This window comes from Apium graveolens, chromosome 9, assembly GCF_009905375.1.
Source record: "Apium graveolens cultivar Ventura chromosome 9, ASM990537v1, whole genome shotgun sequence".
Lineage (NCBI taxonomy): Eukaryota > Viridiplantae > Streptophyta > Magnoliopsida > Apiales > Apiaceae > Apium > Apium graveolens.
Window position 1 is genome coordinate 167,201,654 of NC_133655.1, and position 27,029 is coordinate 167,228,682.

The following is a 27,029-nucleotide window of genomic DNA, read 5'->3' on the forward strand; positions in this document are numbered from 1 at the left end:
TAAGTATCTAGAAGGAAATTAGGTTAAGAAAAGGTGTAACGTTAACATGAATCATATTACCATTTAACCCATCTTCTCATATCAGAATCAAAATCTTTATCACTATAAGAAGGATAGATTACTTGCCTCAAATGCTTTCCCTTTTTATCTGATTCAGATTACTATCACTTATAATCTTATTTCCTTTTCTACTTCGCGCTTTGTCGCTTTCCAAATCTACAATCAACAATAAACCCTAATTAGGGATCTCGTAATAAAATGATGTTCCCCTGAACTTCTAAACTTTCTACCCTTTTGCATTAAATAACATACTTATATGCATACACCTTTACTTTATATTCACATTGTCACTTATGCACATAATCACGTCCATTACTTACTCAAACTTTTATCGACTTTAGTTTACTATATAATCAAGTGAACACACATGTACGATTCGATTAACACATAACATGTATCATTACACACTTATTATGATTTACACAATCGCAGCTAATATCACATTCGTCATCCCCATGCTTATCGCACCATTGTTTAAACAACTCTTATTATCAATTATAGATTTTTACATCTCTTAACAATTAGACTTTGTATATAAATTACTCAAGGCTCTATATGGATTAAAGCATAAACCTATGGCTAACTTAGCTGGGATGTTCAGTAACATCAGGTTTAGAAGGAAGCAAGGATTTAGGGGTTCTGGAAGCAGAAACTGTGGACAGAGGTCAAGTTCATCTTCTGGATCAGGTTATAAGACAGGGATGGTATACAGAAGCATGTTCAGATGCTACAATTATGATGAGGATGGGCACTTTGCCACTAAATGTAGGAAATATTAACAAATAAGGGATAAAGGTAACGCTTATCAGAAGAAGGACTCAGGTAGCTCAAAAAAGTATCCAGTGAAATCTTACATAGCTGAAGGGAAGAGCTGGAATGACACCGATGATGAAGAAGAGCGATATGGAAATTTAGCATTGATGGAAGAATCTTCTTCTCAGGTAAAATTTCCAATTATTTATGCTTTACCTCCAGATAACTTGTGTGAGAATGAACACTGTGTCTCCTTCAGAAAAAATGTCCTAGTGTATGGAAATGATGTTTTTCATCACTATCTTAAGGCATGATGCAATACAAAGGAATGCATTGAACAACATGATGCCGTAAAAGAAGTGTATAGAAATGTTAGTACTACACTAAGGATGTACTATGGCTGATGTCGAGGACCTTAAAGTAGAACTAAAGAAAGTTAAAGATGAAAATGATAAGTTAGTTATAGATAGGGTCAATGTACAAAATCTTGAGCAAAAAATATTTATTTAGAGCTTAGGACTAAGAAGCACCTTGAGAAAAAGGAAGAGCTTAGAACAATAATACAGAATTAAAAACTAAATTGTATGCTTTTACTGATTCTGCAAACCTTGCCAAGAAGCTCATAGCTGATCAAGTAGTAGGTGGAAAGGTTGGGATAGGTCTAGACTACGACGAATTTAGAAAAGCTTCTAATAAACGAGTAGTTGAAAATGACCCTGTAGAGAAATTTGTTAATCCCCATAGTACACCTCATGTTCTTAAGGAAGCTAAGAAGCCTATGTTTAAGAAATCTACTATTGAGCCCTTTGATGAAGATAATCTTTATATTCATCATGAGATGCTTGTTGAGGATCTCGATCTCTAAAGGAGACAAAATGCAAAGAAACCTATGTCTGTGGCAGTGATTCTAACTTATCTTATGATGGAATAGGTTTTACTTCCAAGACTAAGAAGAATAGAAACAGAAATGGCAGGATAAGAACTAATGGCCCTAGGAAGTTACGTAACAACTGTGGTTCTGTTGGTCACCTTACTCATGCTTGTAGAAAGGTTAAAGTAGACAATGCTAAGAATGCTTATGTGCAAAACATGCCTAACATGCCTAAAGTTTCTAAGTGTGATAAATCTGTTTGCATGCCATGTGTAGTATCTTTCATGCACACTTATCTTGATTTCACGTACTCACATAATACATCTCATGATCATGATAAGCATGTTAGTAAGAACACTTGTAGATCAAAGACTGTAAGCCCTCCTAAAGCTAGGAAAGTGGCACCTGTCACCAAGCACAAGAGCAAGTCTGTTGGTGCTTCTGAAAGTGATAAGGAAACGGTCAATGATAAAGCATTAATTGTTAAGCTTGTTAATTTTTTGAAGAAAAATGTTAAATATTCAAATGCTTCTAAGTCTTCTGGACCCAACTTAGTTTGGGTACCAAAGAAAACTTAATCGCTTTTATTTTCAAGGCATTAAGTAGAAGAAGGTCATGTGGATTCTGGACAGTGAATGTTCAAGGCATATGACTGGAGATAAAGCCCTGCTATCAAAGGTGGTTGAGAAAGCTGGCCCAGTGGTTACTTTTGGAGATGACAGCAAAGGTTATACTACGGGATATGGCTGTTTCGAAATTGGCAATGTCATCATTGATGAAATATCTCGGGTTGAAGGTCTTAAACACAATCTCCTCAGTATCAGTCAATTTTGTGACAAAGGATGCGAAGTTTTGATCAAGAAGGAGAAGTGTTTGATCTCTAATCAGAAGAATGAGAAGCTGACTGTAAATGAAGTTAGAAAGGGTGATTTGTTCGTAGCTGACTGGAATTATGTGATGATCAAGTAATGTGTTTCTACAGTAAAGCCTCTCCAGATAAAAGTTGGTTATGGCATAAGAAGCTCTCCCACTTGAACTTCAAGAACATGAATTTTTTGGTTAAGAGGGAATTGGTGAGAGGATTACTGAGATGGAATTCAGTCCGGATGGACTTTGTGAAGCATGTGAGAAAGTAAAGTCAAAGAGGGCATCACACAAGAAGAAGACAATGACTGACATCACTGAACCATTACAACTCCTCCTTTACATGAATTTGTATGGCCTTGTCAACGTCATGTCTATGTCTAGAAAGAAATATGGCTTAGTGATTGTTGATGACTATTCCAGATAAACGTGGGTGTTATTCTTACATTCAAAGGATGAAGCAGCTGATATGATTATTGATCATATCAACAATATTGAGTTAGAAGTTGGAGTGCTTGTGCGAATAATTATATCAGATAATGGAACAAAATTCAGAATTGCGAAGTTGAATGATTTCTGTACCGAGAAGGGCATCTCAAGACAGTTTTCAGCACCAAGGACACCAGAATAGAATGTAGTGGTTGAGAGGAAGAATCAAACATTGGTTGAAGTTGCAAGGACTATGCTTAATAAATCCAATCTTCCTACCTACTTCTGGGCTGAAGCAGTTAATACTACATGCTATACTCAAAACAGAACCTTGATCAACAAGATGTACGAGAAGATGCCTTATGAGTTAATGGCCAACAAGAAACCATCAGTGAAATACTTTCACGTGTTTGGAGGAAAGTGCTTTGTGCTTAAGGAAGATGAGCATCTTGGCAAGTTTGATGCTAAAGCTGAAGAAGGTATCTTTATGGGCTATTCTCTGGAGTCAAAGTCTTACATGGTATATGTAATTAGTGATCAAAAGGTTGTGGAAAGCCTTAATGTAACATTTGATGATGCCAAGATCCTAAGTATTCGGAAGGAAGATGATAGTGATAATCTTGATGTTGAAGATCTTTCTGATGGAGAAGATAAACCTGAAGTTGTTCCAAATAATATCAATGACAATGGTAATGATCTTGATGCTTAATTCTGATTCAGATTCTAATGTGAATGATCCCGAAACAAGCAATGATAGTCACACTATCTCAGGGACTAGTCCTCAAGCTTCAGATTCTGTAGATCAAGCTGCAACAACTCAGGGGGAGCAAAACAAGGATCCGGTAGTCAGGCTCAACACAATTCTGGAAATGCTGAGTCATCAATAGCTAATCTACCAAGATAGAAGGTATGGAGTAAAAATCATCGTTGAAATTTGGTACTTAGTGATCCAGATAGTGGAGTCAAGACTAGAAGAGCTACAACAAATAAATGTTTCTATTCTGGGTTCCTATCTCAAATGGAGCTAAAGAAAATAGATGAAGCTCTTGGGGATCTTGATTGGGTGATTGCTATGCAAGAGGAACTCAATCAGTTTGAACGATAAAAAGTGTGGAAGCTTGTACCCAGACCTAAGGACATATCTGTGATTGGCATGAAAAGGGTTTTCAGAAACAAGCTTGAAGATGGAATGGTAACAAGGAATAAAGCGATACTGGTTGCTAAGGGTTATTCTGAAGAAAAAGGAATTGACTATGACGAAACCTTTGCACCAGTTGCTAGACTTGAAGCCATCGGGATATTTTAAGCATTTGCAGCATATTCAAATTTCAAGGTATATCAGATGGATGTGAAAAGTGCTTTTCTGAATGGTGATCTTGAATAAGAGGTCTATGTGGAGCAACCCCCTGGCTTCATAGATCCTGAGTTTGAAGATTTTGTCTATTTTCTCTTCAAAACTCTTTATGGTCTAAAGCAAGCGTCGAGAACATGGTATGATACTCTCTCAAAATTTCTTCTTGAAAATGGTTTCACTAGAGGTGTCATAGATAAGACTCTATTTCATAATAATCATAAAATGATATCATACTTGTGCAAGTCTATGTGACGATATTATATTTTGGTCTACGAATGATGCATTTTGTGCAAGGTTTGCTAAGCTTATGCAAAGTAGGTATGAGATGAGTATGATGGGTGAGTTGAAGTTCCTCCTTGGACATCAAGTGAATCAGAAGCCATATGGTATCTTCATTTTTCAAATGAAGTACATCAAAGATCTTCTAAAGAAATATAAGTTGGAAGATTCAACACCTGCAAAGACTCCGGTGGCAACTGCCATAAAACTTGATCAAGACAAGTCTGGTAAGAAGGTGGACATCACTAATTATCGAGGCATGATTGGATCATTACTCTACCTGACTACTTGTCATTTAGATATTATGTTTGCTACATGCCTGTGTACACAGTTTCAAGCTAATCTGAAGGAATCTCATCTGATAGCCGTCAAAAGAATTTTCAGATATATGAAGGGTACACCTAATCTAGGTATCTGGTTTCCTAAAGATACGGGCTTTGATCTCATCGGCTACACATATTCTAATTATGCTGGTTGTAGGATTGATCGGAAGAGTACTTCAAGAAGCTGTCGGTTTCTTGGAAGAAGATTGGTTTCTTAGTTTAGTAATAAGGAACATTCAGTTTCTACATCTACTGCTAAGCTGAATACATTGCTGCTGGAAGCTGCTGTTCTCAAATTATTAGAATGAGAAACCAACTCCGAGACTATGGATTTGATTTGAAGAATATTCCTATCTACTGTGACAACACAAGTGCCATAGCAATCTCAAACAATCTTGTTCAGCACTCGAGGACCATGATATAAGATATTATTTCATAAGAGAGCATATAATTACTGGTATTGTGGAACTTCATTATGTTCCCATAACGGATCAAATTGCAGACATTTTCACGAAACCACTTGATGAAGTTACCTTCAATAAGTTGGTTAGTGAACTTGGCATATTGAATTTGTCCAATTAATTAGAAATCAACAAATGTAATTTGATTAAGGTAAACTTTACTACCCCTGTGATGACGCTTTGAGGGGAAAGTAAGTTTATATATCTATTTCATTATATATATCCATGTTTATAAACTTGTTTTGAAGCTAACCGATTATCATGCGTTACATGTTATATGCTAGTGGTAAGTAAGTTAGAGTTATTGATGCAATATATGAGTTTGAATATTTACATGCTATATGCTTTTTTCTGATGTAAACACTCATGATATTGATATTTATTTTAGCACACACACATCTCAATCCTATTTGCGCTCTGATCTAAGAACATGTAATCTAATTTGTGATCTTGTCTTAACTCTGATTGATAGGTTAAGATCATGTGCAACTAGTTTGAGTACTCTGATTAGATTATGTGTGATTAAATCATATTTTATGAGTATATCTGTATGATTTTTGAGCTTCAGACCCTAGGTAACTCTGACAACAGATTCCTTGGTCACTCTGATTCTCTGTTTATGCTAGAATAACTCTGTCTATATTGTGCTAGAATAAATATGTAGCATAACTAATGATAGTTGTGATATATTTATGTCAGGAGTAGCTTTTAATTGGTTTAGTCTTGCGTTGACTAATCAATTGGTACATACTTGTTGAATGTACTCTTGGCATAAATGATTAAATTTAGGACTCATGTTGAAGCATAATGTAACGTAATATATAAACAATATCAAATTGTGAAGCACAGGAACCCTGAAGACGATGATTAGATAAATACAAAGAATTAAAAGATGGAATTAATGCTCTAAGTCCATAACCAAGTCATGGGAAGAAGTTTACTAACATGTTCAAGCCTTCATGAAGAATAAGATGTCAAGAGACTTCCAGTGCCAGTGAAATGATTTGTTAGTATTGGAGATCAGGGGTTCTGTGATTGAAGCAATGAATAATCAACCAAGATGTATCAGTTCAGAATTGTCAAGAAAATTGAATTAAATCAGTTCATGTTAGTTGTTTGTGAACCAGACCAGTGCACCAAGCATCAACATATCATAAAAGAATTAATTCAGTTAAACAGAAAAAATGTTTTTGATACAACTATTGGAGACAAGAGAGAAATTATTCTAAGTCAGGAACCATTCCTTGTGGTCACAGGTTGGAAGGGTCGCAGGTTAGAAGATAGGATAAATTGCTAAGGCAATTTATAGACTGTGGTCACAGGTTACATGTCTGATTGTGGTCGTAGGTTACAAGTCTTAAGAAAATATTCTAAGGAAATCCTCATGCCTTATGGTCGCAGGTTAGAAGATAGCAAAAATCTTCTAAGGCAATTCTCATGCCTTGTGGTCGCAGGATAGCATGGTTGCAGGTTAGAAGATAGTAAAATTCTTCTAAGGCAAAATAGCACCCCTGTGGTCGTAGGTTGGAATAAATCAACTCTTTCCTTTTGGTCGCTAGTTAGCACTTGGAAGTTTATTATGAAATACAAATGCAACATTTCTAAAGGATTTAAGTGGTTCAAAATGTGCCATATGTCCTGATAATTTGAAGACTACAAATTCAGCAAATAAATTAAATTCATTTGGTCATCTTTCTCAGCTAACATAAGTTTTTTACGAGAGCTCCATTAAAGACCATATTTATTAAGCTTGTAAACACAAAGTTGTGCTGCTGAATTTATTGTAGCTAATCATTTATTTGATTAGATTGTAGCAACCTCAAGGTTTATATTAAATATAAAATATATTCCTCAAATTGTTTCGTGTCTATTTTGATTCTGTATAATAAACGAAGAACTTAAAACGAATCGAAAAATTTGTAGGCATCATATTCACCCCCCCTTCTACAATATTTTCGAACTAATAATTGGTATCAGAGCTTGTTGATTGACATACAAATCAAGATCCGAAGAAAGAAACAAGTTCTTGAAAAAATTCTTAAAATTATTTAATTTTCAAAAATTCTCATTCTTGAAATTTTTGACCTTTAAATAATTTTAATTCCGCCAAGATGATGAACAACCAAAGAATTGGAAGTATCAAGGTTCCCCCATTTGACAGAGAAAATTACAATCTTTGGAAGAAAAGGATGATGTTGTTTATGAAAGCTTCGAATCCACTTTATATTGGGATATTATTGAATGGCCCTTATGTCTTGATAGAAGTAGTTGCTGAATCCACTACTGCAACTGGTTTAAGAATTCCTTCCTCATCCACTCTTAGGGATCCGTCTAAATATACGGAGATTGACAAGGAGTTGATAAATCTGTACACAAGCCTTCAACTCATAATAGTGGAATCGAATGATAATGATATGAGTCATCAACTTCTGGGAAGTAATAGTGCAAAGGATATGTGGGAAACCATTGAGCTGTTGATGGAAGGTACATAAGAAGTCAAAGAGAACATGATGGATATTCTGACGACTCAGCTTGAAGCATTCAAACTTCAACCCGGAGAAACAATGTCTTCACTCTTTGAGAGATATACAAGACTGTTAAGCGAACAAAACTGCAAGAGAAAGTTTATCCTATACGACAGTCTAACAGAAAGTTTATTTTGACTCTACCAGTTTATTTGGAACAAAAGAACACATCAATCATGGAAAGAGCTGATTTTATTACCATATCCCTGGATGTGATTTAAGGAAAGCTAATGTAATATCCCATATTTTCAAATATTATTTTTATTATTATTTTGAATTATTTATGTGATTTTATATGAATTTTGGTGAATTATCTGATAAGTGGAATTGATGTTTGGGTGTTTAGATGTGGCATTATTTGAATATTTGAATTTTTATATGTCCAGAATAAAATATAGATAATTGTGATATTTTTTTGGTAATTTTTGGACTGTTAGATGATTTTATATTAATTTATGAATTATTAATTATTTTCTGAATAATTACAAAATTATTTTATAAAGCCGGGAATCGTCAAACTTCAACTGTTTTTGCGTTTTTACAACCCGAAACTCTTCCGAAAACTCCTTCCTAACCTAATCCGGTAATTCCGTACATTTTCCGTGTTTTAACTTTTTCGATCTGGATTACGTTTGAACCGTGCGCGGCCCGACGTAATATTTTTGATACGATAATCATTTCGGTAATCAATAAAACCCGTATTCTCGAGAGACGGGATATTTTTACATTATTTTCGTATATTGTGTTTTATAAAAAACTCTGTTTTGATAATTATCCCATTTTGGTATTAAATTGTATCATTTTTATTGTTACTTAGCGGTTAAGTAATCTATTTTTGGATCCGATATGATCCAATGTGATACTCGTTACTTGTTTAAATTGCAACTATATGAATCGATCCGTAATTTGGATGAGTGTTTATTCGAGTTCCTCGTTTCATCTCGTTTTATGTGTGTTGAATGTATTTTATGTACTTTCGGGGTTTTCTGTTAATTTAGGTATCGTTTCTGTTTTTCAAAAATAATCAGACTGGGACATCAAACCCCACAAAACCTGTGTTTTTATTTTTTTTATAAAATTATTCGTATTTCAAATACCTCGTATTTTTGCATTTTTAAATTATTCGCAATTGTTGGGGAATTTTGATACGAAATTTATTTTTATTGATTTTAAAATTATTCCCTGTAATTATAATTTTGGGGCTTAATTATTTTAATCATAGGAACAAAAACACCCTTAATTGATTTTGGGGGGGGATAAAATTTCAGAAAATATAAATAGCTGTAGAATGTTTTTATTTTACTTATATTTTTTTTTAGTAAAAAATTTCAGAAAACAGAAAAATCAAGAACACAATTTTGGGGGTCAAATTTTGTTCTTCAACTTCATCCAACGATTTTAGGTGCTGTATTTAATAGTTTTGAATGCTCTGATTACCAAAATGAAGCTCTCATCGAGCCCGTCATGTTGACACCAAAATCATCACCTGAGGATTGGTAAATTTTAATTTCGTTTTTAGGGTTCTTGAGTTCGAATTGGGTGTTTCTGCTGTAATGATTTTCGGATGATTTTGATTATAGAAATAGGTTTATATGCTAGATTACAGTCGATTTGAGTATAAACTTTTGTTGTTTGATTACGAAAATGCTAAAGTCGAGTTCTTCAATTTATTCATTTTTTAAAATTTAATTTCTGATTGATCCATGTTTTTGTTGTTGATTTTGGGTATATGAATGAATTCTATGTAATCTCAGCTTCATTTTCGGATGTTAAGAGTTTGATTTGGGGTATAAATGACCGAAATAGCTATTTACCGGATTCTTCTAAGCTTCACCGGATTCTTCTAAGCTTCACCGGATTCCATGGCGATTTTGGCCGGAATCCGGGTTTAGCTGTTGTTTGTTGTTAAGTGGGTTGTATTCGAAGTACCAGGGATTGTTTTGGTTGTACCAGGACTAAAAATCCTGTGCGAACGGCTGGAGTTACGGCCGGAATCGACTTCACCGGGATCGGAGAACCCGCCGGAAACTGGTGATGTTCCCATAGTCCGGTGGTGTTCAACCTGACCCGGACTCCTGTTCTTGCAGACCCGATTGGGTTTTAAATCTGACCCGTTTTTAATCCTAATTTCCCCAAACCCCATATCAACTCCTGTTTGTGCATTTTCTGATTTAATTAAATCAAAATTCATTTGATTTTCTAAAATTCATTTTTGTAATTTTAAAACTATTTAGTTATTAATTGTAAATTCTAAAAATTTATTTTAATTTAAAAATAAATCCAAATGATTTGGTTAATTAATTTTAGTTGATAATTAATTATTTAATTAGTCAATTAATTTAAATATTAATTGATTAATTAATTTAATTAGTTATTAATTAATTTTAATTGATTATTTAATTAGATTTAATTATTTATTATTGATTTAAAAAAATTCCGAAAAATAGTTTCGAGCTTTAAACTATTATTTTAAATTATTTTCCAGGCTCGATAATTCTTATAAAATTATTTTCAGGTGTTCGAGCCCTACTATTTAATTATAAAATGATTCGGAGACCCGTTTTAATTCCGAAAAATGTTAAAAAAAAATTCATAATAAATAAACCGTTCGTCCATTTAATACGAAACGAACGCGTCTAGACTCAAAAAAATATTCCGCTTTCATTAAAAATACTTTCGAGACCCAAATCCTTTTGTTTCGAAAGGTTGCTTGTTTTACAAGTTATTCTGAGTCAAGTTTTGATCGATAAATCATATTTTTGGCCCGATTTCAGTTTTAAACATACCGAGTCGAACATTTTGACGAACCGAGGGATGTGTGTTATAAATTATATGATACATGAGTTATGTGCTTACGTGCTATGTGAATTATGTATGTATATGAATCAAGAGTCTGGTGTTCGACTGTTTTAATTATGTGTGGGTTATCGTATGGGTAGACGATAGGCTTTTAACGCGTAGTTCGTCGAGTGATTATCGATTAGACAATTAAAGTTCTATATTTTAATTATAGATGCGGATCATTCTAGTTGATCAAGGCAAGACGTTGGATAAAGAATGAGATGGAATGGCATTTGGATATCTGGCTTTTAGCAATCGCAGGACCAGCATACCGGTGAAGTGTTAAAAATAAAGACGGTGATATTTTGAGACAGAATGTCAGAATAGATGTGTCATTGCGAGTGTGACTAACTGCTAAAAACCCAAAGGCAAGTACCCCTGACTTTACTTATCGTTCAAGTGACGTTTATATCGAATCATATTATGCAAGTATTTCTATCATCACTTATTGTTCAAGTGATATTTATTTTGAATCTTATCATGCAAGTATTGCTTTCCCTATTCAGTTCAAGATAGATAAATGTTTTACATATCGCTGAATTAAATAATTCTGTTTATGCAAGCACTCTTCTGCTATTCTATGTTCAGAATAGATTTACAAATGTTTTGGGTTTTGAGAAAAGTGATTTTGTTGCAAGTATTCCTGCCCATGTGAATGAGGGAATAAAATTATTTCGGGTGTCGAGTATTATGACCCCTTTTCAATAAAAGGTTTTGAGATTGAATGGTTACTGATTGCATAAGAGGCCAAAACACCGGTCCAGCGTGAGCTATTATACAGAAGTGTAATACGGAAGTGTAATATCTTACAAGGCTTGTTATGCCTTTTCTGGTGCCCTATAGGTACCGTATGTCTTCGGGATACGGGTAGTACCTATATTAACAGTATGGCTGCGGGATACCGGTGTTGTTTCATGAATGATCATCAGGAACAACATAGTGCATAATTTGGTTCCAATCGATATTATTATATTACTTTTGATAATCTTATAAGGAATGATTTATCAACTGTTTCTGTTTTGGATTAATGGTGAAATGCAGTTTTGATTCAGATTCTGATTTATGCTGATACTTACGTTGTTAAATATCAAAGGTGGTATTAGTATAGATGATTGATGTTGACTTCAGTATGGGTGTTGTGAGCATCAAAGTTCGTATTGATATCTAATTTGATATGACAGCAAAGTAAGTATTAATTCGAAGAGTTCGGTTTTGAATGAGTTTATGATCCACTCTATAATCATTGTTTCATGTTATTGTTGTTTATGATATTTCCGTAAACACTGTTTTACGAGTTTGATTCTCGTCAAGATTCAAAGTACTGCTGAAGCCTTTCGCTGAAAAATATCAAAATGGTTTTGAATACAATTAAGGAATCAATTATGGGATTCCTCAACTAAAATTTTATGATTCAGCAATTATGATTTTTTTTATGTTCTGCGCTGAAGCAGATGTCGGTTTTATATCAAAACGACCCTTTATATGTTACAATTAACTTGCTGAGCATTTCTTCCGCTCATACTTGCCTGTTTTTAAATTTAACCTCCAGTGAGGATTAGCTTGCGCTGTTTAGCTGCGTAATTCGAGGAAGCAAGGAAGAAGCTTTTGAAAGGTGGTTGGTCCGGGGTTTGCGAACTAGTGTAAGTTTTATTATGTAAAATTGTTTATATTATATTATATTATAATTGTGTTATTTTATAGTTGGGCCTAGTATACTTCTTTTCGAAGTTATACTAGGGGGTTTAGCTTTGAGTTTGGAAATTGTTGAAAAGAGTTTTAAAGAGAAAGTGAAAAATTATTTTGGAAATTGGGATTCTTGTTTCTAGAACTGTAACTTTAAAAGATCTTGGATTAGTTTGGGGTCAATTATGATAAATATCTTCCGCTGGCATTTATTTATCGATTAAACAGGTTAATTTGGATTGAGGTTTCATAGTGACGACCAAATCCTCTGACCCTGGATTTGGGGGCGTTACAGCTAAGAACCCATGAACTGGAGCAAGAGTAGAGAGCTATTATCTATGGACCTGATTCTGTTGACAGTAAGAGTACAACACTTGCAAAAAACACTGCACCTGTAGTTCATGAACCTGAAACCCAAGAAGTCAAGGTTTCACTCTCCTCAACAATCAAGGAAATTGTTGTAGCTGAAATTGCTCATGGTGAGCCAGAGGATGAAAGTGAGTTTTACACTCAAGAAGAACTTGAACAGTTGGAGGACAAATCTATGGCATACATGGCTGCAAAATTTAGTCATGTTAGATTCAAAAGAAAACCCAACTACAAACCAAGGGGTTCATCTGGGAGATTTCAGAAAGGTAACTACTCATCAGGGTCAAGCTCTAGAGGAGGCTACAAGTCAAGCTGGGTAGACAAGAGCAAAACAAGATGCTACAACTGCAACGAGTTGGGGCACTTTGCATCTGATTGCAGAAATCCTAAGGCAGCAAAAGGAAAAGATTTCTATGAAAAGAAGGAAACTTATGAAGATCTGAAGAGGCAGAACTAGAAGCTGAAATAGAAGTTGAATGCTTATATGGTTAAGGAAAAGGGGAGAGCGTACATTGCTGAAGGAAAAAGCTGGGATGATACTGATTCGGATAAAGAGGAAGAGTATGTGAATCTAGCTCTTATGGTAGACTCTGTAGAGGGATCACCACAATCATCTCAGGTTCCTGAACTTACCACTATTGATATGTTTGTGTCTAAATACAAATCTATTGTGCATGAACTTACTTTAGAATTGTATAATGTTCATACAAGCACGCTTGCATATAAACTTGAAAATGATAAGTTAGTTCTTAAAGCTGAGAGTTTAACCTCTAGAAATGAAGAACTAGAATTGATTGTAGTTGGCTTGAAAGACCTTAAGAAAAAAATGAATATTTAGAGAATAAGGTTAAGTGCAACGCATACATAGAAGCCATTCTTAGAACCTAAATTATTGATTTAGAAAAGAAGTTACAGGCGTCTAAGATACAGCTTTGACTCAGAAGGAGATAATAGATAGTCAAAGATTTAAATCTAAGACTTCAATAGGACTTGACTATTCTAAGATGAACAATAAGAAACATTGTGGTGCATCAGAGATAAACATGTTTGTCTCAGAAAAGGTACCATATGTTATTAAGGACTCTGTATCTCCTTTGTTCACTGAGCCTGTTTCAGAACCTTTTGATGAAGTAAGTTTGCTAATCAATGAGGAATTGATTGTTGAGGATAGAGAGAAAGAGAAGGTAGAGGAATCCCCTAAGACCCCTATGGCTCCAGCTATTAAGGCTAAACCTAGAGTTGATCTAGGTAATAAGGTGGATAAGAAAGAACCTGACACACTTAAGAAACTAGATAACATAGATGAACCTAAGACTGGTGAGAGTGTTAAGGTTAAGGCTAAGAAGAATATCAATGGTAAGGTAGGTGTAAATAAGAAATCTGATTTTGCATCTTCCTCATCTTAATCTAGAAAGTTATGTAATAATTACAATTCTGTTTCACACCTTACACATGCATGCACAAAAGCTAAAGTAGAATCTGTTACAACTTCTAGTGTGCCTGTGATGCCTAACATGCCTAGTTTTCATGAGCCCGGTGGCATAGTTGGTTGTATGCCATGTGCATTTGTTACCATGTCTGAATATTTTAAAGCTTTTCATGCAACTGCTAGCAGTTGCACTGACACTAAGACAAGCATGAGTAATGAGCACACACAGGAAAAGATTGTAGTACTTCCTGCCTCTAAGTCTGATAATTTTATTGAGACTAGCATTAAGAAGGAGTCTATCAAAGTGAAAGCTAAGCCTATTAAGGTTTTATTTGTTGATTCTGTTTCTACCCCTAAACCTTCAGGATCTAAGAATACTTGGGTACCAAAGTCTTCTTAATCAATCTGTGTTTGAAGGGTAAGGTTCGAAAGGAAAAGATCACGTGGATTCTGGAAAGTGGTTGCTCTAGGCACATGATAGGAGAAAAGTCCCTGCTTACAGGTGTGGTTGAGAAAGTTGGCCCTATAGTTACCTTTGGAGATGACAACAAAGGATTTACTAAGGGATATGGTAATTTAGAAATTGGGAATGTCATCATTGAAAACATCTCTCGTGTGGAAGGATCGAAGCATATTCTTCTGAGCGTCAGTCAGTTTTGTGACAAAGGATACAATATTGACTTCAGACCAGAAAGGTGCTTGATCACTCACAGGAAAGATGAGAAGCTTGCTTTACAGGGAGTAAGAAAAGGTAATCTGTTCGTAGCTGACTTGAAGTATACTTGTGATGGAGTAATGAGATGTTTTTACAACAAATCTTCATCTGAACAAAGTTTGCTATGGCACAAGAAGCTCTCGCACTTGAACTTCAAGACAATAAACTCTCTGGTTAAGAGGGAATTGGTGAGAGGACTACCACATATGGAATTATGTCAAGAAGGACTTTGTGAAGCATATGAAAAGGGGAATTCAAAGAAAGCATCACACGGAAGCAAGGAAATGACAAGCATAACTGAACCTCTTCAGTTAATTCACATGGATTTATTTGGTCCAGTGAATGTGCTGTCACTATCAAGGAAAAGATATGCTTTAGTGATATTCGATGATTACTCCGAGTACACATGGGAGTTGTTCTTACAATCAAAGGATGAAGTATCACAGATGATAGTTGATCATATAAAGAAGATTAAGATGGAAGCGAAACTACCTGTCAGAAAGATTAGATCAGACAATGGAACAGGGTTCAAGAATGCATTTCTAAATGAATTCTGTACATAGAAAGGTATTTCGAGACAGTACTCAGCCCCAAGAACTCCACAACAAAATGGAGTAGTAGAAAGGAATAATCGAACCTTGGTTGAAGCAGCAAGGACTATGCTAAGTGAATCAAGACTTCCTACCTACTTCTGGGCTGAAGCTGTCAACACAGCGTGTTACACTCAAAATCGTACACTAATTAATAAATGTAATGACAAGACTTCTTATGAGGTTATGGCTGACAAGAAACCAACACTGAAATACTTTCATGTGTCTAGAGCTAAATGTTTTGTGCTAAAGGAAGGAAATGAGCATCTGGGAAGTTTGATGTTAAAACGGAAGAAGATATATTTCTTGGCTATTCTCTGGAATCTAAAGCTTACAGGGTTTATATGATTACTGATCAAAAGGTGATTGAAAGCCTTAATGTAACATTCGACGACTCCAAGTTAGCAATCCTGCAAAAAGAAAAGGATTCTGAATCTCTGGAATTTGAAAATCTTTCATATGATCCTTTGGGTGTAGAAGAACCTGAGATTGCTAGTGCTATACCTATAGATCATGTCAATGCTGATCCTGAATCAAGTGGTGGTAATGGTGGAAATAATGATTATGACAATCATACAAGAACCCCTTCAAGAACTACTACTCAAAGATCAGATCATCAAGTCATGGTGGCAGAAACTCAGGGGGAGCAGGAAGAGGATCTACAGTTCACACTCAACATCATGTTGAACAAGGGGAAATATCAAGATCTTATCTGCCTCGACAAAGAGTCTGGAACAGAGACTATCCCTTTGAACTGATCACTGGTGATCCGACATAGGAGTGAGAACTAGACATGCCACACAGAATGAATGTCACTTTTCAGGGTTTCTCTCGGAAATGGAACCCAAGAAAGTGAATGAGGCACTTGAAGATCCAGATTGGGTTATTGCTATGCAAGAAGAACTCAATCAGTTTGAGAGGCAGAAGGTGTGGAAGCTGGTACCCCAACCAAACGACAAGTCAGTGATTGGCACCAAGTGGGTATTCAGAAATAAGTTAGATGAAGATGGCATTGTAACGAGAAACAAGGCCATACTTGTAGCTAAAGGTTACTCTCAAGAAGAGGGTATAGATTATGATGAAACCTATGCACCAGTAGCTAGACTTGAGGTAATCAGGATATTTTTGGCGTTCACAACACATTCAGATTTCAAGGTTTATCAAATGGATGTGAAGAGTGCATTCCTGAATGGGGAGCTAGAAGAGGAAGTGTATGTGGAACAACCTCCAGGTTTTGAAGATCCAAATATGGATGACTTTGTATAATTTCTATTCAAAGCTCTCTATGGTCTCAGGCAAGCTCCATGGACATGGTATGACACTCTCTCGGAGTTTTTACTTAAAAATGGTTTTACTAGAGGTGTTATAGATAAAAATCGGTTTCATAAAATGCATAAATCTGATATGAAATTAGTTCAAGTATATGTTGTTGATATTATATTTGGCTCTACTAATAATGATCTTTGCAAGAGGTTTTCTAAGCTAATGCAGAGTAAGTATGAAATGAGCATGATGGGAGAGTTGAACTACTTTCTTTAATTACAAGTGAGTCAAATGAAAGATAGTATATTCATCTGTCAATCCAAGTACATCAGATAACTTATCAAGAAGTACAATCTGGAAGATTCAACTCCGATAAAGACTCCAATGCCAACAACCTTTAAGCTTGATCAGGAAAAAACTGGTAAGAAAGTTGACATCACAAGCTACAGAGGTATGATAGGCTCATTACTATATCTTACAACAAGTAGGCCAGATATTATGTTTGCAACATGCTTATGTGCTAGATTTCAAGCTGACCCTAAAGAGTCTCATCTTATAGTTGTTAAGAGGATATTTAGGTACCTTAAGGGGACTCCAAATCTTAGCATTTGGCACCCTAAAGGTACAGGTTTTAACCTAGTTGGCTATACAGATTCAGATTTTGCAGGTTATAAGATTGACCGGAAAATTACTTCAGGAAGCTGTCAGTTTCTTGGAAGAAGGTTGGTAACCTGGCATAGCAAGAAGTAGCGCTCAGTATCCACATCAACTGCTGAAGCTGAATACATAGTTGTTGATGTCAATGATTCCAATATTCTGTGATAATACTAGTGTCATACCAATCTCCAACAATCCAGTTCAGTAATCAAGGACAAAGCATATTGATGTCAGGTATCACTTTATCAGAGAGCATGTCACCAATGGCATTGTGGAATTATATTTTGTACCCTCAGATGATCAAATTGCAGACATATTCACAAAACCACTTGATGAAAACACTTTTTCTAAGTTGGTTAGTGAACTTGGGATGTTAAATCTTTCTAATTAATAAATTGGAAGTCAATAACTGCAATTTACATTGGATAAATTCACTTGTTATTTAATTTCAATATTTTAAGGACATGTGAATTTATGTGTCATTATTGATTTCTCGTAGTTCAAATATTTGTGTGCTTGCATCTAATTGATAAATATTTTAGCACACTTATATTGATAAATTGTTTGAAAATAATTTAATCATAATTAATTTAGTTATGAGTAAAATTTGGAAGCATAAGTTTGAGTTGAATTAATTGAGACTTTATCAATTCAATGATAAAAGCTTCAATTTTAATAATCAAAGTTGTGATTTATTAATTTTAGTGGACTTTTCATTAAAGTTAATTTGAGACAAGCAACATAATTTATTTCATAAAGATATTATTATCATCAATGTAATGATAATAATTATTTAATTATGAATAAAATTGTATATTATTAATGTAATGAATTTTAAATGAATCTATATTTAAAGAATTCATTCATTTGATATTTTATTTTACAGCACAATATTTGTTTTGAATTTATTAAAGATCAATAAATTGTTTAACAAAATAGGTTGTGTAAAACAAAAAATTTGTTCAAGTATTGTAACTCTCTAAATTGCGACTAGAGGACAACTACTTAGTTTTTTTTGTTTTTGTTCTTCAGAGTAGTCACAAGTTAGATGTTGGCCTCTTTTGTTCAACTTGTAACTTGCGACCTACTATCACCCATGTAATCGTAAGTTATAACTTTTAACTCAATATCCCAACTCCTAACCTGCGACCTTACTATCACTGTAGTAGCAGGTTAGCACTTGAATTTTATCTGAGTTTCCAACTTGCGATCTATAGAGCCTCTGTAGTCGCAAATTAGCACTCAATTTTTTTTTGTACATTTTGTGTGTATATATAAACAGGCTCCTTGTTTTCATTCTTATAATACATACAATATACACGGTCGCAGGAGAGGAAAAAGGGAGCACTATTTTTTAATCGATTAATCTCATACCTAAACTCTGCCAAATTTTATATTGTTTACAGATTATTGAAGCCCAAGTTGTGTACTTTTATTTAACTGAAAAAACTTGTGTTTTCACTGATTAATCTGAGAGATCTCAAACTATGGTTCTCATGGATTTAAGGCACTATTTGGCTATATGATTAATTGGTTATTTGACTTATTTTGTTCTCTAGGGTTTTAATTGTAATTTTGTTCTCTATTAATTTGTGTGTTGGGATTTAATTATTTGTTTTAATTTTCGTGCACGATTAGTTTGTTTTACGATCGAAATTTTATTCTCATTTTTTAAAACAAATGGCGGATAATATTAACATACTAAAAATAAATTTTGTCTCGGTTATAAAACGTAATCCAGCTCATTTAGGTGATTTTGAAAAATGGATTAGTTTTCTAAATGAGCACTCGATTGTGCACTATGCTTTAGTTACTAATGTCCAATTGAATATTGAGCTACTCAGATACATTCACAGTACAGCTGAAGACACATCATATGATGATAAGCCAGGGTTCTCATTTTTTATTGGTGATGAAATAATTCAAATCACTGAAGATGATTTCAATGGATATCTACATCTTCCTTGAGATAATTTTGATCCATTACCACGGAAATGGGAACTGTATAGCTTCTTCAGAGGCATCAAGAGCACCTTGCCCAATGACACTCTTCCAATACACTTCAACAAAAGTCATCTACCCAAACCCTGGAACTTGTTCTTTAATATTCTATCCTTCTGTCTATCTCCAAAGACTGGGGGATTTCATGGAATAACACAATTCATAAGGGAAATTGGAGTAGCTGTTGCTCATCATTTTCGAATCAACTTTGGACGTCTGTTCATGAAAGAAATCTTGGAGAACCAAGCTCAAAAACAAGATCACATCGTATATGTCAGGTTTCTCCAGATTGATTTAAATGGCAAACTCACAGAAGCTCAGTAAAAACTGGTTCATAGTGACAACATTGAACAATCTCCAGAATTGTCCTCAAAATTGGTGGTTACCCTGCTAAGAAAGACTCCTTATGCTAACAACAACCCCATTCATGTAACGGACTTCATGCAAGAATACTTTGACTCCATTTCTCCAGAACCTGTCTCTGAGTCTGAAGATGATCAAGAATCTAATGATTAAGAACCTGATAATCAAGAAACTAATACTGAAAATGAGGATGATGCAGAAGCAGAGGCTGAACTTGAAGCAGATCCTCAGCCTAACTTTGATGCTCAACCTATGGATGTTGATCAAGAACCTGTTAGTGATGAACAGTCAGAAGAGGTTGCTCAACCTGAAGTTGCTGAACATCAAAAAGAAGCTGAGCCCACTCAATTAGAGATAAATGTTTACAGGCCAGACCTCACAGGTATGAATGAATCTTCTCTGAGTACTACTTATGATGATTTAATTGATACTGATTCACTTCACCTTGGTGACTTTCACACATAACTTTCCCGAGAGCAATTACTTTCAGGAGGCAGTGAGTTTGTTCGCAAATTCATAACCACCCACTAGAGCCAATAAACACAACTCAAACTCTCTTAGCCCAATCCCTGGAGTATAAGGATCCTATGAGTATAGAGGGATAAACTGCACACGATGCAGCAAATAAGGAAGGTACTTTGAGTGAACCCACAGCTCTATCTCCAATGAAGCAAAATAGTACCCCCACTGAGACAACTGTAACCTTCCTTGTATCTTCCCAAAAAGATACAATGACTGAAAAGGCAAATAAATAGTTACTGGATCCATCTTCTCAATAAGGTGGGTCTATTTAAATTCGCCCGTCGGCCACGACATCCTGTATTAAGTCAAACATACTCTTCAATGTTCAAGCTCTTGAAGCTTTACACGAGTCAATCAGAAGATTGTTATTTGGTGAGGATGTATTAACGGTAACATGGCATTGATAAGTGGATTTTATATCCATATAGAACACTTCATATCGTCTTAAGTTGATGACTTGATCTCCAGTATGTGGTGTTTTTTATGCTTTTTTGTTGAGTCTTTGCAGAGCTATAACTAGACGCATGAATGGACTTTTATATACTTCTATGATGGAATAAGATAAAAAATAAAGGGCAAAAGCTTGCCATAGGAGCAGAGTGAGAAATAAAGAAAGTAGAAATTTTTGGTAGACGGCAAATGCGACTGCCCTCTACCTTGGCGCGCCCGCGCTGCTTGAACAGAAGGCTAGCATGCCTGTGCTCTGTCCGGGGCGCCCGCGCTAGGTCGTGCAGACAGAAATCCTATTTTGATTCTGACTGGAAGTTTTGTGCGGTCAAAGTAATCAGGAAGTATAAATATCATAAGATATCAATCAGAAGGAAAAAAACGGAAGGGAGAACAACAAGTGGAGAGCCCAAGACGGCTAAGAAGAAGAAGATCTAGTTCTACATCTTATTTTTGTATTCTTCTAATTAGGCGATACTTTGGATGCTCGTTTCAGATTTGTTTTCTAAATCTTAATACTTTAATATTTTCTTGTAGTATTCAGAACCTTTTTACTATCATATTTTCATTAAAACCCATGATGACGAGCCGTTCGATTATGAACTAATCGTTATCATGGGATTCTAACGGATTTATTTATGGAGTTTAGTAGTTGAATGACTTAAAGTTTTCAGTGTGTGATGAATTATTGATTTCTTAGTATGGTTGTACTTAATCTTCTTGGATGTGTAGCTAACATCTAAGTTGTATTGTTAATTTCTATTGAATGTGAAAGTGGATATAGGGGTTTAGAACTTGTCATGCTAGCAGAGGTTTATGGATGTTTTAACATGCATGATTCGTTGTGTAATTTTAACCATCTTACGTTGCCCTGTGTGATCTCAATGAATAACTTGCTCTTAAACCGTTAGTTTTTTAAATCTTATAGACATACAGGGTCTAAACATAATTGGTGTCCTCCAGCTTCTATCTAATTTGTGGATGCTGAGTGGTAGGGTATACGTATATTGAAAGATAGCGTGTACTAATTTCGTGTTGTCTGATTAGTTATCATAACTGTCACATACTATGATTAAAGGCATAAACTCTGAACGAAGTATTTAATGAAGTTGGAATCCCATGTTTTATTTCATATAAGTAACTTGATTTTAATCTCTTAGTTGATTCACTCTAGCCTAATTACTTTTAGATAATCAAACTCAATTTGATACTTGTCTTAGCAGTGAATAATAATCATACATTATTGCATAAGTGCACATTCTGAATTAAACCAATTTCTGTGGGAACAAACTAAACTTAATCTTATACTACTTGTGACTGTGTATGCTTGCGTGTTTTTGTGCGAACAAGTTTTTGGCACCGCTGTTGGGGATCGGTGTTAAATTTAGTTTATGTGCTTGTCATCACTGGTCGTTAAAGTTCACTGACTCAGATTATTTCTCTTACCAATATTACTTTGCTTGTGTGTTTCGGGTATTCGAGCGAGAGTGTATGCAAACACGTTCTCAATCTCTTAAGGGCACACTGGAAGAAGTAAAAACATAAGTGATCATTGTAATGGGAGAACCAGCAGCAGAAATGAAAGCATTGAAGGATTATTCTCAACCAAAAATCAATGACATTCAGTCTAGCATTGTCAGACCAGCCACTGCAACTAATACCTTTGAAATTAAGCCTGGCACGATTGAAATAGTACATAATTCAGTCCAGTTTGGGGGTGCTCCAAAGGAAGATCCCGATATGCACATCAGGGATTTCATCAAGATTTGTGACACCTTCAAGTTCAATGGTGTTTCGGAAGATGCTGTGAAACTGAGACTTTTTCCATTTTCTCTAAGGGATAAAGCTAAGAGATGGTTGCACTCTCTATTAGCAGGTTCTATTGCGACATGGGAGGTTCTTGCTCAGAAATTTCTTACTCAATTCTTCCCTATGGAAAAAACAGTTGCAATCAGGAATGCTCTTACTCAATTTGCACATCAATCGGGAGAATCTTTATGTGAAGATTGGGAGCGCTACAAGGAGATGCTTAGGAAGTGTCCTCATCATGGAATGCCAAATTGGATGGTAATAAATTGCTTCTATAATGGGTTGAGAGCACAGTCGACACCATGCTAGATGTAGCATCAGGTGGAGCCTTATGGGCTAAGAGCTATAAGGAAGCTTATGAGCTATCTGAAATGATGGCTGCTAATGAATATCATAACCCAACTCGGAGACTACCACAAGGCCTCATTCGAAGCCTGTCAGTCTTACAGTATATTACCCGCAAGTTCATCTTCTTTGATAGGATATTAGATTAGTCAGCAATCCAAGTTCCAGCTGGTTCTCAAACTTCAGAGGTAGCCTTACTTCCTTTTTAGCAAGGTAGCAGGAATTCTGGAGGTGGATACAACTATGGCTATAACAGCTCAGCTAAAGGTGTTGACTATGAAAGTGGATTCTCTGGCTAACTATAGAGTTCATCAGATAGCAAGTGTTTGTAATCTTTGTGCAGGTGCATATGTGACGGATCAATATGCTATATCTAGTGAGTCAGCACAGTTTGCGAGCATTTTTCGGAGACCACAACAACTAGTTCCTGCCGCTTATCATCCTAATAACCAAAACTATCCTAATTTCAGCTGGAGCAATAATTAGAGTGGTATGCAACATCCACAATAGCCTTACCAGCAATTTAGAGCCAAGACATTCAACCCTCCTGGTTTTCAACAACAGTATGCACCAAAACAACAATTTCAACCACAGGGAATGCAACAACAAGCTCATGACAGTGCTGGTCAATCTGCTAATTAAAAATCTGAATTGGAAGAATTGATGCTAATGTACAAAAGCCAAGCGCTTTCTATCAAAACTTTAGAGAATGAAATATGACAAATTGCTAATGTGTTGCTGCATAGACCACAAGGAACTCTTCCTAGTGATACAGAGCCTAACCCATGCAAGAGGGAAGTCAAAGAAAAGTTGAAAGCAATTATTTTGAGATCTGGAAAAGTCGCTAACCATAAAAAATCAGTAGCTGAGAAAAATGAAGAAGTGCACGGGTAGAAGGTCAGCGCGCCAGCGCTACCTCTCAACGCGCCCACGCTCTCCCCTGAACCAGAAAATGGAAATCTTAATAATGCTTATCAGAAGGATGGCAAAGCAAAAATGAACAAAAATTCTGCTGAACAATCTACTCTTGAGCAGAATACATGAAAAAATAGGTTTATCCGCCTCCTCCATATTCAAAAAGACTTTAGAAGTTGAAGATCGACACGCAGTTTGCCAAGTTTCTGAAGGTTTTCAAGAAATTACATATTAATATAGCTTTTGCGGAAGCTCTAGAACAGATGTCGAGTTATGCGAAGTTCATGAAGGGTATTCTATCTTAGAAGTTGAAACTTGAGGAGTTGGAAACCGTTGCTCTAACGGAAGACTACAGTGCGGTGCTGTAATAGAAATTTCCTCCTAAACTTAAAGATCCGGGAAGCTTCACGATACCATGCACTATTGGCAAGTTATCTTTCGACAAGTGCTTGTGCGACTTAGGAGCTAATATCAATCTGATGTCATTATCTGTCTTCATGCAACTTGGGCTGCCTGATCCAAAACCTACAAACATGTCCTTATAACTGGCTGATCGGTCCATCACTTATCCGAGATGTATAGTGGAAGATGTCTTGGTTAAAGTGGAGAAACTCATCTTTCCTGCTGATTTTGTCATTCTAGACTTTGAGGAGGATAAGAATATTCCTATTATCTTAGGAAGACCATTCTTAGCTACAGGCCAACTTTGATCGATGTACAAAAAGGTGAACTTACAATGAGGGTTCAAGATTAGGATGTCACTTTTAATGTGTTCAATGAAATGAAATTCCCAACAGATGAAGAGGAGTGTCATAAAGTAGAACTGGTCGACACTGTAGTGAATTCGGAGATGGAGCAATTTCTAAGGTCGGATACCTTAGAGAGAGCCTTAACAGGGGAATTTGATATTGAAGACTAAGAAGGAGCAGAGCAACTTCAGATGTTGAATGCATCTCCGTGGAAGAGGAAGTTGGATATGCCATTCGAGTCTCTTAGAATAGCAGAGCTAAAAAAATTTTAGTAGCGTCTTAAACCATCTATTGAAGAAGCTCCACACTTGAGCTCAAAGCACTGCCGGATCACTTGAGGTATGCGTTTTTATGTGATGTATCTACATTACCTGTTATTATTGCGTCTAACCTGTCAGGTAGTAATGAAGACAAGCTTTTGCGAATTCTGAGAGAGTTCAAATCAGCAATCGGATGGACTAAGGGAATCAGCCCTTCTTATTGTATGCATACAATTCTGCTGGGAGAAGGAAGTAAACCTACCGTTGAACATCAGAGAAGACTCAATCCTATCATGAAAGAGGTGGTGAAGAAAGAAATTCTTAAATGGCTGCAGGGATCATTTATCCTATTTCAGACAGTTCATGAGTGAGCTCGGTGTAGTATGTGCCGAAGAAATGAGGCATTACAGTTGTAGCTAATGAGAAGAATGAGCTCATCCCTACTCGGACAGTCGCATGGTGGAGAGTATGTATGTATTATCAGAAGTTGAATAAATCCACTAGAAAAGATCATTTTTCGCTTCCATTCATCGATCAAATGCTTGATAGGTTGGCTGGTCATGAGTATTATTGCCTTCTGGATGGGTACTCAGGTTATAATCAGATTTGTATCGTCCCAGAAGATTAGGAGAAGACCACTTTTACTTGTCCTTTTGGCACTTTCGCTTTCCGCCGAGTTTCTTTCGGGCTCTGTGGTGCACCTGATACTTTTCAGAGATGCATGATGGCCATATTCTCTGACATGATTGGTACAAATGTAGAGGTATCCATGGATGATTTTTCCGTTTTCAGATATCCGTATGATGAGTGCTTGCATAATCTGAGCTTGGTGCTGAAAAGGTGCATTGAGACCAATCTGGTGCTTAATTGGGAAAATGTCACTTCATGGTGCAATAAGGTATCATTCTTGGGCACAAGGTATCTAGAAAAGGGCTGGAAGTGGATAAGGCGAAAGTGGGGACTATCGAAAATCTTCCTCCACCAATCTCAGTTAAAGGAATCCGCAGTTTTCTTGGTCATGCGGGTTTTTATCGGCGATTTATTAAAGACTTCTCCAAAATTTCTAAACCCTTGTGCAATTTGTTGGAGAAGGATGTTCCCTTCAAATTTGATGAAGAATTTTTAGCTACTTTCGAGAATTTGAAAAAGATGTAGACTATAACGCCTGCTATTACTGCACCTGATTGAGGTGGGCCTTTTGAGAAGATGTGTGATGCTAGCGACTATGCAGTGGGAGCTATTCTCGGTCAGAGAAAGAAGAATATTTTTTATGTGGTTTACTACGCTAGTAAAAACCCTTAATGATGCTCATCTGAATTACAGTACTAAGGAGAAGGAGTTTTTGGTTGTTGTTTATGGGTTCGAGAAATTCAGATCTTACTTGTTTGGGACAAAAGTGACGGTTTACGCTGATCATGCAGCTATTAAATATTTGGTCTCAAAGAAAGATTCAAAAATGCGATTGATTTGATGGATTCTCTTGCTTCAGGAATTCGAATTGGAAATCAAAGACAGGAAAGGTACGGAAAACCAGGTAGCGGATCATCTATCACGTTTGGAAGATCATGGTAAAGCTTCACAAGATAACACGTTAATCAACGAATCTTTTCCCGATGAGCAACTTTTTGGGGTGCAAGAAGAAGAATCGTGGTTTGCAGATATTATGAACTATCTTGGAAGTAATGTGATTCCCTCAGAATTTTCTTATTCTCAAATGAAGAAGTTTTTATATGAAGTCAAGTGGTATCGATGGGATGAGCCGTTCTTGTTCAGAAAGGGGGCAGATCAGATAATCAGGAGGTGCATTCCATATAGTGAAATATAGGGTATTTTGCGAGATTTTCATGCCACTGCTTATGGTGGTCATTATGGTGGAGAGAAGACCGCTTCCTGTATCCTTCAGGCGGGATTTTTCTGGCCACCTTGTTTAAAGATGTTCATCAGTTTGTGTTGAGATGTGATCGCTATCAACGAGTTGGAAATATGTCCAAGAGGGACGAGATGCCTCTTAACATGCTTCTTTAAGTTGATATTTTTGATGTGTGGGGAATAGAATTCATAGGACCATTTATATCATCGTGTAACAATCAATATATTCTCCTGGCAGTAGATTATATGTCTAAATGGGTTGAGGTTAAGGCTTTGCCAACCA

At 35.8% G+C, this 27,029-nt stretch overlaps 1 non-coding gene across 1 annotated transcript; it reads right to left on the minus strand.

Moving 5' to 3' along the window:
• Nucleotides 1–22,746: 22,746 nt before the first annotated feature.
• LOC141688475 (small nucleolar RNA R71) lies at nucleotides 22,747–22,853 on the minus strand. The gene has a single exon (XR_012561917.1). It is a non-coding gene; the product is annotated as a small nucleolar RNA R71 (small nucleolar RNA).
• Nucleotides 22,854–27,029: the final 4,176 nt, after the last annotated feature.